The sequence below is a fragment of the Tupaia chinensis genome, unplaced genomic scaffold (genome assembly GCF_000334495.1).
Source record: "Tupaia chinensis unplaced genomic scaffold, TupChi_1.0 Scaffold147282_1, whole genome shotgun sequence".
Classification (NCBI taxonomy): Eukaryota; Metazoa; Chordata; class Mammalia; order Scandentia; family Tupaiidae; genus Tupaia; species Tupaia belangeri.
Genome location: NW_006207133.1, coordinates 1,804,212 through 1,816,960, shown reverse-complemented (window position 1 = coordinate 1,816,960; position 12,749 = coordinate 1,804,212).

Genomic DNA, 12,749 nt, shown 5'->3' with positions numbered 1-12,749 from the left:
AAGACTTCCTCCAAACTTGAAGTTACTCAAATGCTCCCCAACAGGTAAATGGATAAGCTAATTGTTATATATTTATTCAATGGAATACTATTCAATAATAAAAGTGCACAAACCCAAGTACACAGAATCATGATTTAATCTCACAGACATGATGTTGAATGAAAAAAGTCAAACACATATTACATGAGTCCACATACAGGAAATTTTAAAACTGGCAAAAGATTTATGTTGATAGAAATCAGATTAGTGGTTGCCTGGGGCAGGAGTAAAAGATAGTTAGATGCAAATGAGCAAGAAACTTTCTAGGGTGGTCTATATTTATATGGAAGTGGTGATTACTCAGGTATCTTCATTTGTCCAAACTATACACTTAAAATATGTATATTTTATTGTATGTGAATTATACCTCAAAGAGAGGTGAATAAAAATACTTTAGTGGGGCCAGCAGGCGGCATAGTGGTTATGTCACTGGACTCACACATGGCCAATCATGAATAGAGTCCTGGACTCTGCGACTTGAATCGTAAACCAGGCATGAGTGTGCATGCACAAAATCCTTAGAGGAGAATGGAGGAGAAGGGATTGTAACATGGCCATCCCCTTGGGGAAGTAATTTCTTGCTTTCTCTCTCTCTGTCTCTCTGGCAAGTATATACGCCCTATAGCAAAAATCTCCCCTAAAAAAAAATAGTAAGTAAAAAAATCGTTATTAAATGAAAATATTGCAAAACAGCCTAAAGACAAATAGTTAGAAATGATAGAAAATATTTTCAGCTTGACTGGATAATAAATTAGTTTTTAAAAGTTAATTCCATTTCTATATACCACCAACAAATAACTGAAAAATATAAATTAAAGAAAGACATTTTATAATAGCAGTGAAACCTTCAAAACACCCAGAATTTTTTTTCTTTTTTTTAGAGGTTTTTGCCTTAGGGCATGTGCACTCACTAGACACAGAGACAGACAGACATAGTGAGAGGGAAAGCGAGAAATTACTCTCCAGGAGGGATGTCCAAACCACAATCCCTTCTCTTCCATTCTCCTCCTAGGATCTTTGGCACACACGCACATGTCCCAGGGGTGAGTTTCAACCCACCATTGCAGAACTCAAACCACAATTGGCCATGTGGGAGTTCAGCAACATAACCTCTATGCCATCTGCTGGTCCCTCCAGAAATTATCTTAACCAAAGATACGCAGTACCTGTACACAGAAAATTCTCAACTATACAGGAAAAGGATGTTTAAAAAGACCTGACTAAGGGTCAGCAGATAGTATAGCAATTATGTTGCTGCATGCATTATGTACCACATGGCCAACCGCAGTTCGAATCCCGTACCTGGTGGCTTGAAACTCATGCTGGGCGCATGTGCATATGTGATCAATATCCCGAGAGGAGAAAGGAGGAGAAAGGACTGTGGTGTGGCCATCCCCCCCTGGGGGTGATTTCTCAATTTCTGTCTGTCTGTCTCTATCTCTCTGGCAAGAGCACGTGGCCTATTGTAAAAATATCTTTTCAAAACAAAACAATAAAACCTAACTAAATGAAGAGCAATCCACATTACTGAGCAGGAAGACTTAACACTGTGAAAATGTCCTATTTCCCTTAACTGATCAACAATTCAATGTATTTTCAATCAAAATCTCAACTGAAAGTTCTATGGAACATGACGAAGTGATTCTAAAATAAAAACACCATAGAACAAGAGAAAGAATAAGGAATCAGGAATTAACCAAAGCAAATATCAAAGTATCTCATAAAGTCAGGGCAAGATACTATGGACTCTGAAACAGGAAAAAGACAAAACAAACAAACAAAACCCTGTAACAGATCTAGATGAGGAGCTTTAATTTATAATGAAGTGGCAACACAGACCACTAGGAAATTAAGGAACTATTCATTCATATTGTGAAGAAGAAGAAAAAAATTGAATCCCCACCTCACACCATCCGCAAAGTTAGTTCCAGATGATGTATATCAAAAGCATAATTTAAAAATTTGAAATAGATGAATATCTTCCTGTCCTGTGGGCAGCAGAAAGATTTTTTAGACAAGACACAAAAATTATAAACATCAAAAAGAAGTGTTCATAAATTTGGCCATATTCAAAATATATTTCAATTCACCAAGAAGTCTTTAAAAATAAAAGGATAAGCCACCAATTAAGACAAGATCATTGCAAAATAGTTAACTAATAAGGGACTACGTCCTAGAATATAAAGAACTGTAACATATTGAGAAAAAGAGAGGGCTAGATGGTGGCCTCGTGGTAATTGCAGCAGTCTGTTATGCTGACTCATATAGGAAGGTTCCAGGTTCACATCTGGACAGCTGCTTGAACACACGAGCATGTACACGTCCAAGATCGAGCACCACCTGGAGCTGAGGATGGACTGTGGTGTAAATTCCCTGTGGGGGTTTCTGTACTCTCTGTCTCTCTCACTAATGGAAGAAAGAAAGAAAAAACTTGCAAAAAAGAAAAAGAAAGACAAAGAATCCAATAGAAAAATGGGCAAAATACCAATATTTTACAGAAAAAAAAATTAAGGTCGGCAATTGACATACCTCAACCACAACCAGGGAGACATAAATCAACACCATAATAGGCAAAAACTATGACTGAAATGACCATATGTCGTATGAACGGTACCTCTGAAACAATTCAGAAGGGAGTGGAAGTTGGCTTAGTTTTATAAAATTGAATATTCCCATCCTTACAAACTAAGTTCCTTTCTGGACATGTAAGAGAGCAATGTGCATGTGTGCATAAAAGGACATGTTCAGTAATGTCCACACCTGTTCATAATAGCGGCACTGGTTCATAATTGCAAAAAACAAACAAACAAACAAACAAACAAACAGAAACAATCTGAATAATGGATAATTTGTATATTCACACAATTGCATATGATACGATAAGGAAAACAAATGGGCCCCAAATACATGAAATGATATGGACAAATGTTCATGACCAACAATACATGATAAAGTCAAATCTTAAAATACTAGATTAAATACTGTTTTTTATAAACTACAAAAAAAAAAAACAAGCAAAATCAAGCATTTTGTTTGGCATACATTACCTGTATACAATACACACACATATACATACATATATCTATACATACATAAGTGTGAATATGTATTTATGTACATATGTGTATGCACACATATAGTAAAATAAAGTAAAAGAATGATAAATAAAATAGAATTGTATTTACCTTGATTGCAACAGATAGGAATTTGGCAGAGGGAATGAACACATAGGACTCCCTATATCTTAGGCTGGATGATTGTGGTAGACAGAGTAACAGCCCCCCCAAAAATGTCCATGTTCTAATCCCCAGAACTTGTAAATATGTTACCCTACATGCCAAAAAGGAGTTTTACAGATAAAATTAAGTTAAGGATCTTGAGATGAGCAGTTGTTCCTAGATTGTCAAGGTAGAACTGATGTAATCAGGGCGTCCTTAAATATGAAAGAGGGAGGTGGGTGGATAGAGTGATGCGATATGAGACAGACTCCACTTGTCACCACTGGCTTTGAAGATGGAAGGAGCCATGAGCCAAAGCGTAGGGCAGCCTCTAGAAACTAAAAAGAAAGGCAAGGAAATGGATTTTCCTAGAGTTTCCAGAGCAGAACACAACCATGCCCACAACTTGATCTGATTTTATTTTTTCCTTTTTAGTTTGCTACAGGACATGTGTGCTCAGTGGAGAGAGAAGTAAAGTGGGCATGGCCATGCCACAATACTTTCTCCTCCACCCTGCTCTTGGGATTTTGGACACACACGCACTCAGCATATTTTTTCAAGTCACTGGGTCTGGAACTTAAATAGTACAGTTGGCAATGTGGGATTCAGCCACCTTAACCACCGCACCACTGGCTAGTACCACAACTGTGGGATTCAGTCACCTTAACCACCGCACCACTGGCCAGTCCCACAATTTGATTTTAATTTAGTGTTTTAGTCCACCTTTCTGATGCTGAGAACTAAATACAGAAACTAGGTGATTTGTAAAGAACAGAGATTTATTTAGCCGATGGTTTTTGAGGTCAAGGCCAAGGGAATACACCTGGTCAGAGTCTTTCTGGTGGAGAGTCCCTGCAGAGCTCCAAGGTGGCACAGGCCATCACCAAGCGAGACAGAGCACACAGAGCACATATGTCCCGATCTGCTCTTACAAAGCTACCAGGAGTCAGCGCAGGGATCAGGGACCCCACCCTGATGACCTTAGTCACATTCACCTCCCAAAGGTTCCACCTGTTAATAGTTGAATTAAGTCTCCATCCTCTGAATACTATCATGAAAGGAACCAGATCTCTGTACATGAGCTGGGGCAGGGGAATTCAAACCATAGCATTTAGTGAGAGTAATTTCAGATCTCTAGACCTGGAAGATAAATCTGTGTCATTTTAAGCCACTAAGTTTGTGACACTTTGTCACAGTAGCAATATAATTAATACAATGACCATTATATTGTTCAATTAAACAAGTAAGTAGCAAATAAATAAAAGGGAGCCTTTAAGGGACCAATGATGACAGAGTATTATAAACCAAGGATTATTATTAGTCCAATTCTGTCCAACCTAAAGTTTGAAAAATAATCTTTCAACATACAAATGTTTAATTTTAAACTGAGGAAAATGGTGCACATGCAATGCTCTTAACTAGCATAAGGAATTTCTCTGACCCATGTTGACCAAAAACATCTGAATCCCTCAGCGCTGAGACAGTTTCTCCAAGGACAGCTAGGATGGCTGAGGAACAAGGGTGTATGGAGGACACCTGGGATTTTTAATTCTGGATTAACCACTATTACCAGGAAACATCTAGGTTCCAGTATTGAGATCATTAATGGTTAGTGGCTTCACACATGCTTACAGCAAAATATTTTCCTTACAAGTAATCAAAAGTAGAAGTCCCACGATAAAAGCTACACTCTTGTTCTATAGTGGAGAGAAAGGGCATGTGGGACCATTCTGGGTGTCATGAGGCTGTTCCACCTGAAAAAGCAGATAGGTAGGACCAGCCATACCCTATTGGTTAAGGGAGCTAGATCCTACGGTTCGAATCCCAGCCCCAGTTGCTTGAAAAACATTCTAGGCACGTGTATGTGTGTGCCCAAAATCCCTACAGGATGGAGAAATGGAGAAGTGATTGCAGTATGGCCAGACCCTCTTAGAGGAGTAATTTCTCCCTCTCCTCTTTTCTTCTCTGTCTCTCTTCTCTGATGAGTGCATGTGCTCACTCTCTCACTCTCTCTTTCTCCACGTATATATAAAGCAGATGGGAAGCAGCCGGTGACTCCCAAATGGAAAGGGCCTGGCTTGTGGCCCAGTCTAACAGGGCTAATCCTTGTAGGGCAGGGCTATCTATCATTGTCACTGTTTTGTCAAGTAACGTAATTTCTCCCTCTCCTCTTTTCTTCTCTGTCTCTCTTCTCTGATGAGTGCATGTGCTCACTCTCTCACTCTCTCTTTCTCCACGTATATATAAAGCAGATGGGAAGCAGCCGGTGACTCCCAAATGGAAAGGGCCTGACTTGTGGCCCAGTCTAAGAGGGCTAATCCTTGTAGGGCAGGCTATCTATCATTGTTACTGTTTTTTCAAGTAACAAACAGCTTCAAAATCTTAGTGGCTTATGACAGCAAACGTTTAGTTATCTCTCACGGGTCTTTAGATCAGCTGGACTGGCTCTACACAAATTGCTGGTGAGGTGCAAGCAAAGTTGAGGTGTTAGACATACCTACACTTTTTGTCTTGAACTAGCCTGGCTCCCAGGTGACTTTATCACATGGTTCTAACATGAGCCTTAGGCACTAGCCTTGCTCAGCCTCTCACCTGTGTGGCTATAGACCCACCATCCTGCTTAAATCACCACCTTCCAACAACTCTAATGCTTTCCCTGGAGAGAGACAAGGGTCTGGCAGAAAGATAAGGACCAAGAAGAAAAAGGCAGAGGGGTCTCCACTGTCTCCCTTGACAAGTAAGTATGCCCTCTCTGTTCTTCAAGGGGCAATTCAATAGTAACCTTTGCTCCCCATCAGCAGCCACATGTTTACCGGCCAAGGAGAGAAAATGCAGCATGATTATCATGGCTTTGCCTTATGACTGGAAAATAGGACCTTCCGAAAAGCAGCTTGCTCTGATTTCCTGTTCCATTGGGTTTAAAGGATTAGAGGATCCTGACACTCCTGTCCTCTGAGCTAAACTCTCCACAAATGACCATTTTAACACAAAGCGCAAAGAAGGCAGTGATGAGGAAGGCAATGGGTTGCCTGTGTGTACTCTTGATCTGAATTGCTTTTCAAGCCCTCACGCTGAGATCACTCTTTTGTTTTTGAGCCTTTGGGTTTGAATGGAACTTCTCTGGCTTTTCACAAGGGACTGGAGAGGGAAAAATGAGGCAAACGTCAATGGCAGGGTTGATAATCCTACAGCCATTGACTTGAAGTGCCAACCAACAGGACCTCGACTGCCTAATCTGCTGTGTCAATGTGTATTATTAGCAGCCCTTAATTGATGGATTATTGACAGGGACAGCAGGAGTGCATGCTGAGAGTCTGCAGTGTAAGGGTCTACATGGGGGAGATTTAATCTGGGAGTGATAGACAGGGGAGAATGCAGTGGCTCATCAGAAGCTCTTATCTGGCATAGGGTCAGGGCTCGGAGAACCATTCTGATTCTCACTCTTCTCATGTCCATTAGGTTCAGTCCTTTCAAGGCTAGTATCATCTTACTCCTCTGAGGATCCCTCTCCTTATCCCTGGTAGACCTCCAGACTATCCTGCTCTCATGTCTGCAGATACACAGGGACTCTCAAACTTTCATGTCTTAAAGTCTACCATGACTTGGGGAGAAAGTACTAGTGGTGGAGAGCAAATATAACCACTGGGTTACAATTACCGCTTGTTCATTTGCTGAGACCCCGACATTGGTACCTGGCTAAGAGCACGAGCAGACACCTACTGTGAGACCACCCTCCACATTTATATAGCCTGGTTGGCTCTGGGAACCGGGAAGGGCAAGGAACATGGCAAAGCACATTCTGAAGAGGCACGGCAAAGAACACTACTTAGTGATGGGCCGCAGAATTTGTTTCAAAGAAATTCTGAGAACATGTCACAGATGGAAGTGCCTAAGAAGAGACGAGGAGATAAGGTGGCACATTACAAGTGGGCCTGGGGATCAAGGGAGAAAAAATTGTGTATGTATATATGTGAGTGTGTGTGTGCATGTGTGTGTGTGTCTGTGTGTGTGTGTCTGTGTTGTATATATATAAACACACACACCCAGACACACACACACATACACATACATACATATAGTTAATGGCTTGCAGCCCAGTCTTTGTTTAACTCAGTATTCAGGAATTTTTTTTTTTTTAATTATTGTTTAGATACTCAAGTCTTTCTCTTTCTTTTAAAAAGGCAATGGGTGGAGATCTGACACTTCTGTGTCCCTCGGATTATAGGTTAGCAGGGATCTGGGCCCATGGAAGTGGCTCTATCTCATGAGGGACGAATTTTCCAGTTACAGGAGTCAGCAAAGCAGACTTTTCCCCTCCAGTTTGTGGATCTCAACACAGAGATGGGTCAGAATATAAATAAAGCTTGAAAACTCTCTTCCCATCCTCTTGAGACCCAGCAGAAGGGCTGGAGCCTTGGAAGGTCTCTAACAAGCATGCCTAGAGCCTGATCACCAAAGAGAAGGGTCCTTTTGCAGCCAGCTGAGGAAGATAAAGTCGCCAGAGGGCTCCTGCAGCTACAACAGGTGAGTGCGGTTCTCTCAGGCTGTCCCACTGGGTCTTCTTCTTCCAGAGTCAGTGGGTTCTAACTCTCTGTGTTTAGGGTATAGGAATGGGGCAGGCAGTCTAATTGCATCAAGGGTTGACCACATTGAAGAGTGTCTTGGTCCATGAAAAAGAACATGGCCTCCTTTCAACCTCCAGGCTTCTCAGGCAGCCAGTCCAGATCTAGAGACTAGGCATCACTGGGTTTTCTGAGAATAAATCAAAGGGGCAAAGTCTGAATTCTTCTCAAGTATATCTAGGTGATCAGGCACCCAGTAGATTAAACATACAAACTCTTTGAAGACACGTAACTAAAATCCACTTCTGCCTCAAACAACACTGGCATTTCAGGTTAGTCTACTATGTCACCTGGCTTTGAATTAGTCCATTTTATAGCTAGGGACTGCAAGCTTTAACTGTTCTGAAATAACAGTGTGGTATGGTGGCCAAAGAGGCCTTGTTAGAAAGTGATGCTTACTGGGACCAGCAGTTGGTGTAAAGACTATGTCGCTGGCCTCCCATGTAGTCGACCATGGTTCGAGTCTTCGATCCAGTGGCTTAAACTCACGCCAGATGCATGTGCGTGTGTGCTCAAAATCCTGAGTAAAGAATGGAGGAGAAGGGATTGTGGACTGACCAACCCCCCGGGGGGTAGTAGCTCCCTGGGGGGGGGGGGAGGAGGGATTTCTCACCATCTATCTTTCTCTGTCTTTCTGGTGAGTGCACGTGCCCTATAGCAAAAACCTCTCCAAATAATAATAATAATAATAATAATAATAATAATGCTTACTTAGAAAGGCCAAGGATAGATATTGCTACAGCCATATGTGACCACGAGCCTGTTAGCCTGTGTGGAGGTCCTTGCTGAGGTATGTCAACTCTTGAGATCCATAGTGAGGAACCCATATGCCAGCCCTTGTTTTTTTATGACAAACTAGGGAACTGCACTAATTTTCCAGATCAGGGGCAAGTCCACTCTGAGAGACGGGAATTGAGACAAACTGTGGCATAACTTAGGGCAACATCTAACAGTGTTAAATTCCATTTCCATTTAAAAATTATGAATTAGAATATATTCTTGGGTCAGCCAGTGGTGTGGTGGTTAAAGCAACTGAATTCCTCATGGCTGACTATGCAGTTCTAGTTCCAAGCCCAACAGCTTGTGAAGTACACCAGGCACGTGTGCATTCCTACCCAAAATCCCAAGAGGAGAATAGAGATGGAGGGATTGTGGCATGGCCATCCACCCTGGGGGTGTTTTCTCACTTTCTTTCTTTCTGTTCTCTCCAACATGCACCCTATTATGAATAAATTACAAATAAATAAATCACAAATAAATAAATAGAAAGAAAGAAAGAAGAATAAAAGAAAAGAAAGAGTATATTCTCAGGGTTGTCAGTGATGCAGTTCATCATTAGTTAATAAATTGTAAAGCATTTTATAAATAGTAAAGACATTTCTCTTGAGAAACCTTGGGGCTCTAATAGATGCATTTAGGGAAAGGGAAGAACAATGGAGGTTACATAAAGGCAGGTGCCACTTCTGATTTCTCCCCTGTTAACTCTAGTGTTTGATACAGGAAAGATACACAGCTGAGTGAATGAACAATTTTGGCAGCAGCAGCAGCTGACCCAGGGTCATGGGCCATCTCCCATTTGTTTCTTTTGGTGGCAGGTATTTTCCTTTTCCTTTCCTTGAACTGTTCATGTCACATACAGTTTCTGCATATTTGCCTATATCCAGCATCTTTCTGGAAACTTCTAGTCAAGCAAATGGTTTCTTTAAACACTGCAATTTTTCTGAAGATCACGGAGCTTCAGGAAGATAGAAGACCAGCCCAGAAGGTTAGTCTTCATCAGGAATAAATATTCTCTTTCAGGAAATGTGGTAGAGTTTGTTGTCTATCGCCCGGCCAGGGCCCGGGGTGGAGAATCCCTGCTTTGGCCTCCCTCCCTATCTGCGGTATCAGCCTTGAGGGAAACCAGTGTCAAGTCTCACCGCTAGTATCCTAGAAATAGTCAGGGACAACTTTCAAGGAAGAGGACCTACCAAGGCCACTGCTGCACGTGGCTGGATCTGGACTCTCCTGCCCTTAGCTCAGGGCTACACCAGGGACTGCAGTTTCTTTCCAGTTAACCAAGGGCTGCCTGGTCTCTAACTCTGGTCCGGCTGTCTGGAAAGCCTGGAGGCTGAGAAGGGAACGTTCTTATTCACACTCTGAAAGGTGCATATCGAATTGCTGGGCTGGGACCTGCACGTAAAGATTCCACAAAAATCAGCATCTAAGACAAGAGCAATATATCCCCCAGGAGCATCCTGATAGAAGTTCTGAACTGGAAGCACAGTCTGTTTGGAATCCAAACAGGCAGTTGAACGGATTATTAGTATTTGTAATTAGAAGGGTGATCTGGATACATGGGGATTAAAGGGAGAGTGAGTTGAATTCAGTCCCTGGGAAAAGATGGACTAGATGAGAAATGCTTTCCCTGAAACAAGGGTTAGTCACGTAAACCCAGCTGCATGAAGTCATAGAAGTAATTCTGACTCAAGAGTCAGGATTCTCAGTTCTAACCTATTCTAGACTCAATTAGCCCCCAGAACATGAGCAACTCACTTCTCTTCTCACGTGCAAAATTGAAGGAGAAAACTACATGGCCTCAATAGTCTCTTAAATTTCTATTATTTATGCTAAAGTCAATCAAAAAATGCAATTAATTTCCACATGGTGGGAGAGAAGGAAACTAATACCTACCTGACGCCAACTGTTTGCTAAGCATTGTGCTGGGCCTTCTCTAATGCCATAAAACTCTTAAGGAGTTGGTGCCATTCTCTCCATTTAATAGATGAGATAACCAAGCCTTAAATAAAGCAAGCTATTTTGTCTCAGACAACAGAGCATGGAGAGAGACACAGATTCCAGACTCTGTTTCCCAAACCTCACGTTCCTTCATGGTAATGTGCTCCCTCACAGGACACATAAAGAACGTCAGTGTCACTTCTTTGTAGTCACACCATGTCACTCCTCAGTAGAAAGCACAGTGTTAGACAACACTACTTGCATGCCAAGCACTGAACAAGACACACAGGGGATGCAAACACATACAATCTATGCTTCTGCCCTCCAGCCTGGGTGACAGTCTGGTGGAAAATGACATTTCTGAAACTGGCTGCTTGGAATAAGAGAGAAGGGTCACCCTGACATTTCCTACATCTCATTTTTCCTTCTCAAAGGGACCATCTTCAGCCAGGAGTCCAGGGACTTTGCACGGCACCATTAAAATATTTGTGGCACTGTCCTCACACTCACTTTTCATCATCTCTTCTCTTTCATCCCTACAAATTCAATTCTGGCTGGCGGTTGGGCGCTGGGGTGAAATTAAAACCTTTCCATGTCTGCAAGTTGAAGTCCAATGCAAAAATAATTAAATCTCCAACCATTTATCTTCCATCTCCAATTCCAATCCATTGTTCTGAGAACAATTTGAATGTGTGCCTTCTCCAGCTGTGTAATTTAAAATTGAGTTCACACTTAGCTAACTTTTTACTGTTAGGAATGTTTCTGAGGCACGCATTTCAGCCTCCTCACAAGCTTAGCTCTAATTTGGAGCTCAAACAGAGAGAGGGAGCTGGTATTGCAAGAATGTCAGCCCTGCATTGCTGGTTTAAGGGCTGTGTGGTGGCTGAGTAGTTGCAGATGTAAGCACTTTGGTGCAAAGAGGAGTGCTAAGACACGAAGACCTTGAAGCCCTGGTACTTCAAAGTGAGTAAATGTAAACAAATTGTGACATAGAATTTCTTTTTTGATGCTACTTTTTAGTGTCAAAGCCACTGCGTGGCACACAATGTGGTAGCTCTAATGAATCTATTCAATCTGATCTTCATAATCATAGCATCTCTAAGGTAGAAAATTAATTGGATGAGGTTAAATATCCCCTTTTCATGTCAACAAAATTGGTTTTTCTAGGGATTAAAGGATTAACGTGGTGTTAAGTCCCTAAAGAGGTTAAAATACTTTATTATTCATTACAAAACACAACGATTGGGCTGTTACTTTTTTTCTTATGTCACTGCCACTCATTTCATTAAAGTAGAGCCCAGAAGAGAACTATTAATGACAGTTTTAAAGGCTCTTAATGCTTTTCAAAATGCATGTCTTCCCTGCTTACGGAGTCTTTCTGGGTAAAATAGCCTGAAATACATCAAATTGAAGCCTTTTATACTCTATTTTCAGAACCAAATGACCAGGGGGGCCAGGAATGAGCTTTCAGTGAAGTCATTGAAGCTGTAAAATGTGGCATTTCATATTGATGTTTTCTCAGTTTTTGACCCAAAAAGCACAATTTCCAGTTGACTACTGAGAAGATATTTCCAGTTTGAGTCAAAGGACAGAAAAAGCTTGGCTGTGCTATGTGGCCATAAGGGAAGCCACTTTTCAAATGAGGATTTGCACACTGTACTTTAGGAAAAAAAAGTGATTTTAGTGCTGTTTCCATCATAGTTTGTACAATTTGAGGTTGGAAAAAAAAATCCCTAAATCTAACACCAACCTTTTGCACTCCAAAAATGAGGTGCGGATCTAGTATATGCCTCAATAGTGAGTGACAGGGTGGACCTAGAATCCTGAGGACATTTTTCTCCCCTGTTATGTGTCCCTCAGACCCTATAATCAAAGAGATTTAGATGAGCACTTTTGTGACCAAGGGTCCACACTTGAAAGATGGATGTTGGGAGTCAAGACCTGGACTGAGACCGAGGTAGTGCTCACATGACCCAGTGACCATCCATGACCTCAGCTGGATGAGACCCATGTTCTGAGCTAACTGAACACACCATTCACCATATGCAGCAAGCTGCCTGTAGCTCTCATCCACATCTGTCCAAACCCTCTCCAGGGGGACATGAGGGCAAAGCCATGAATTCAAACACCATCAGGCCAGAACTAGAAAGCT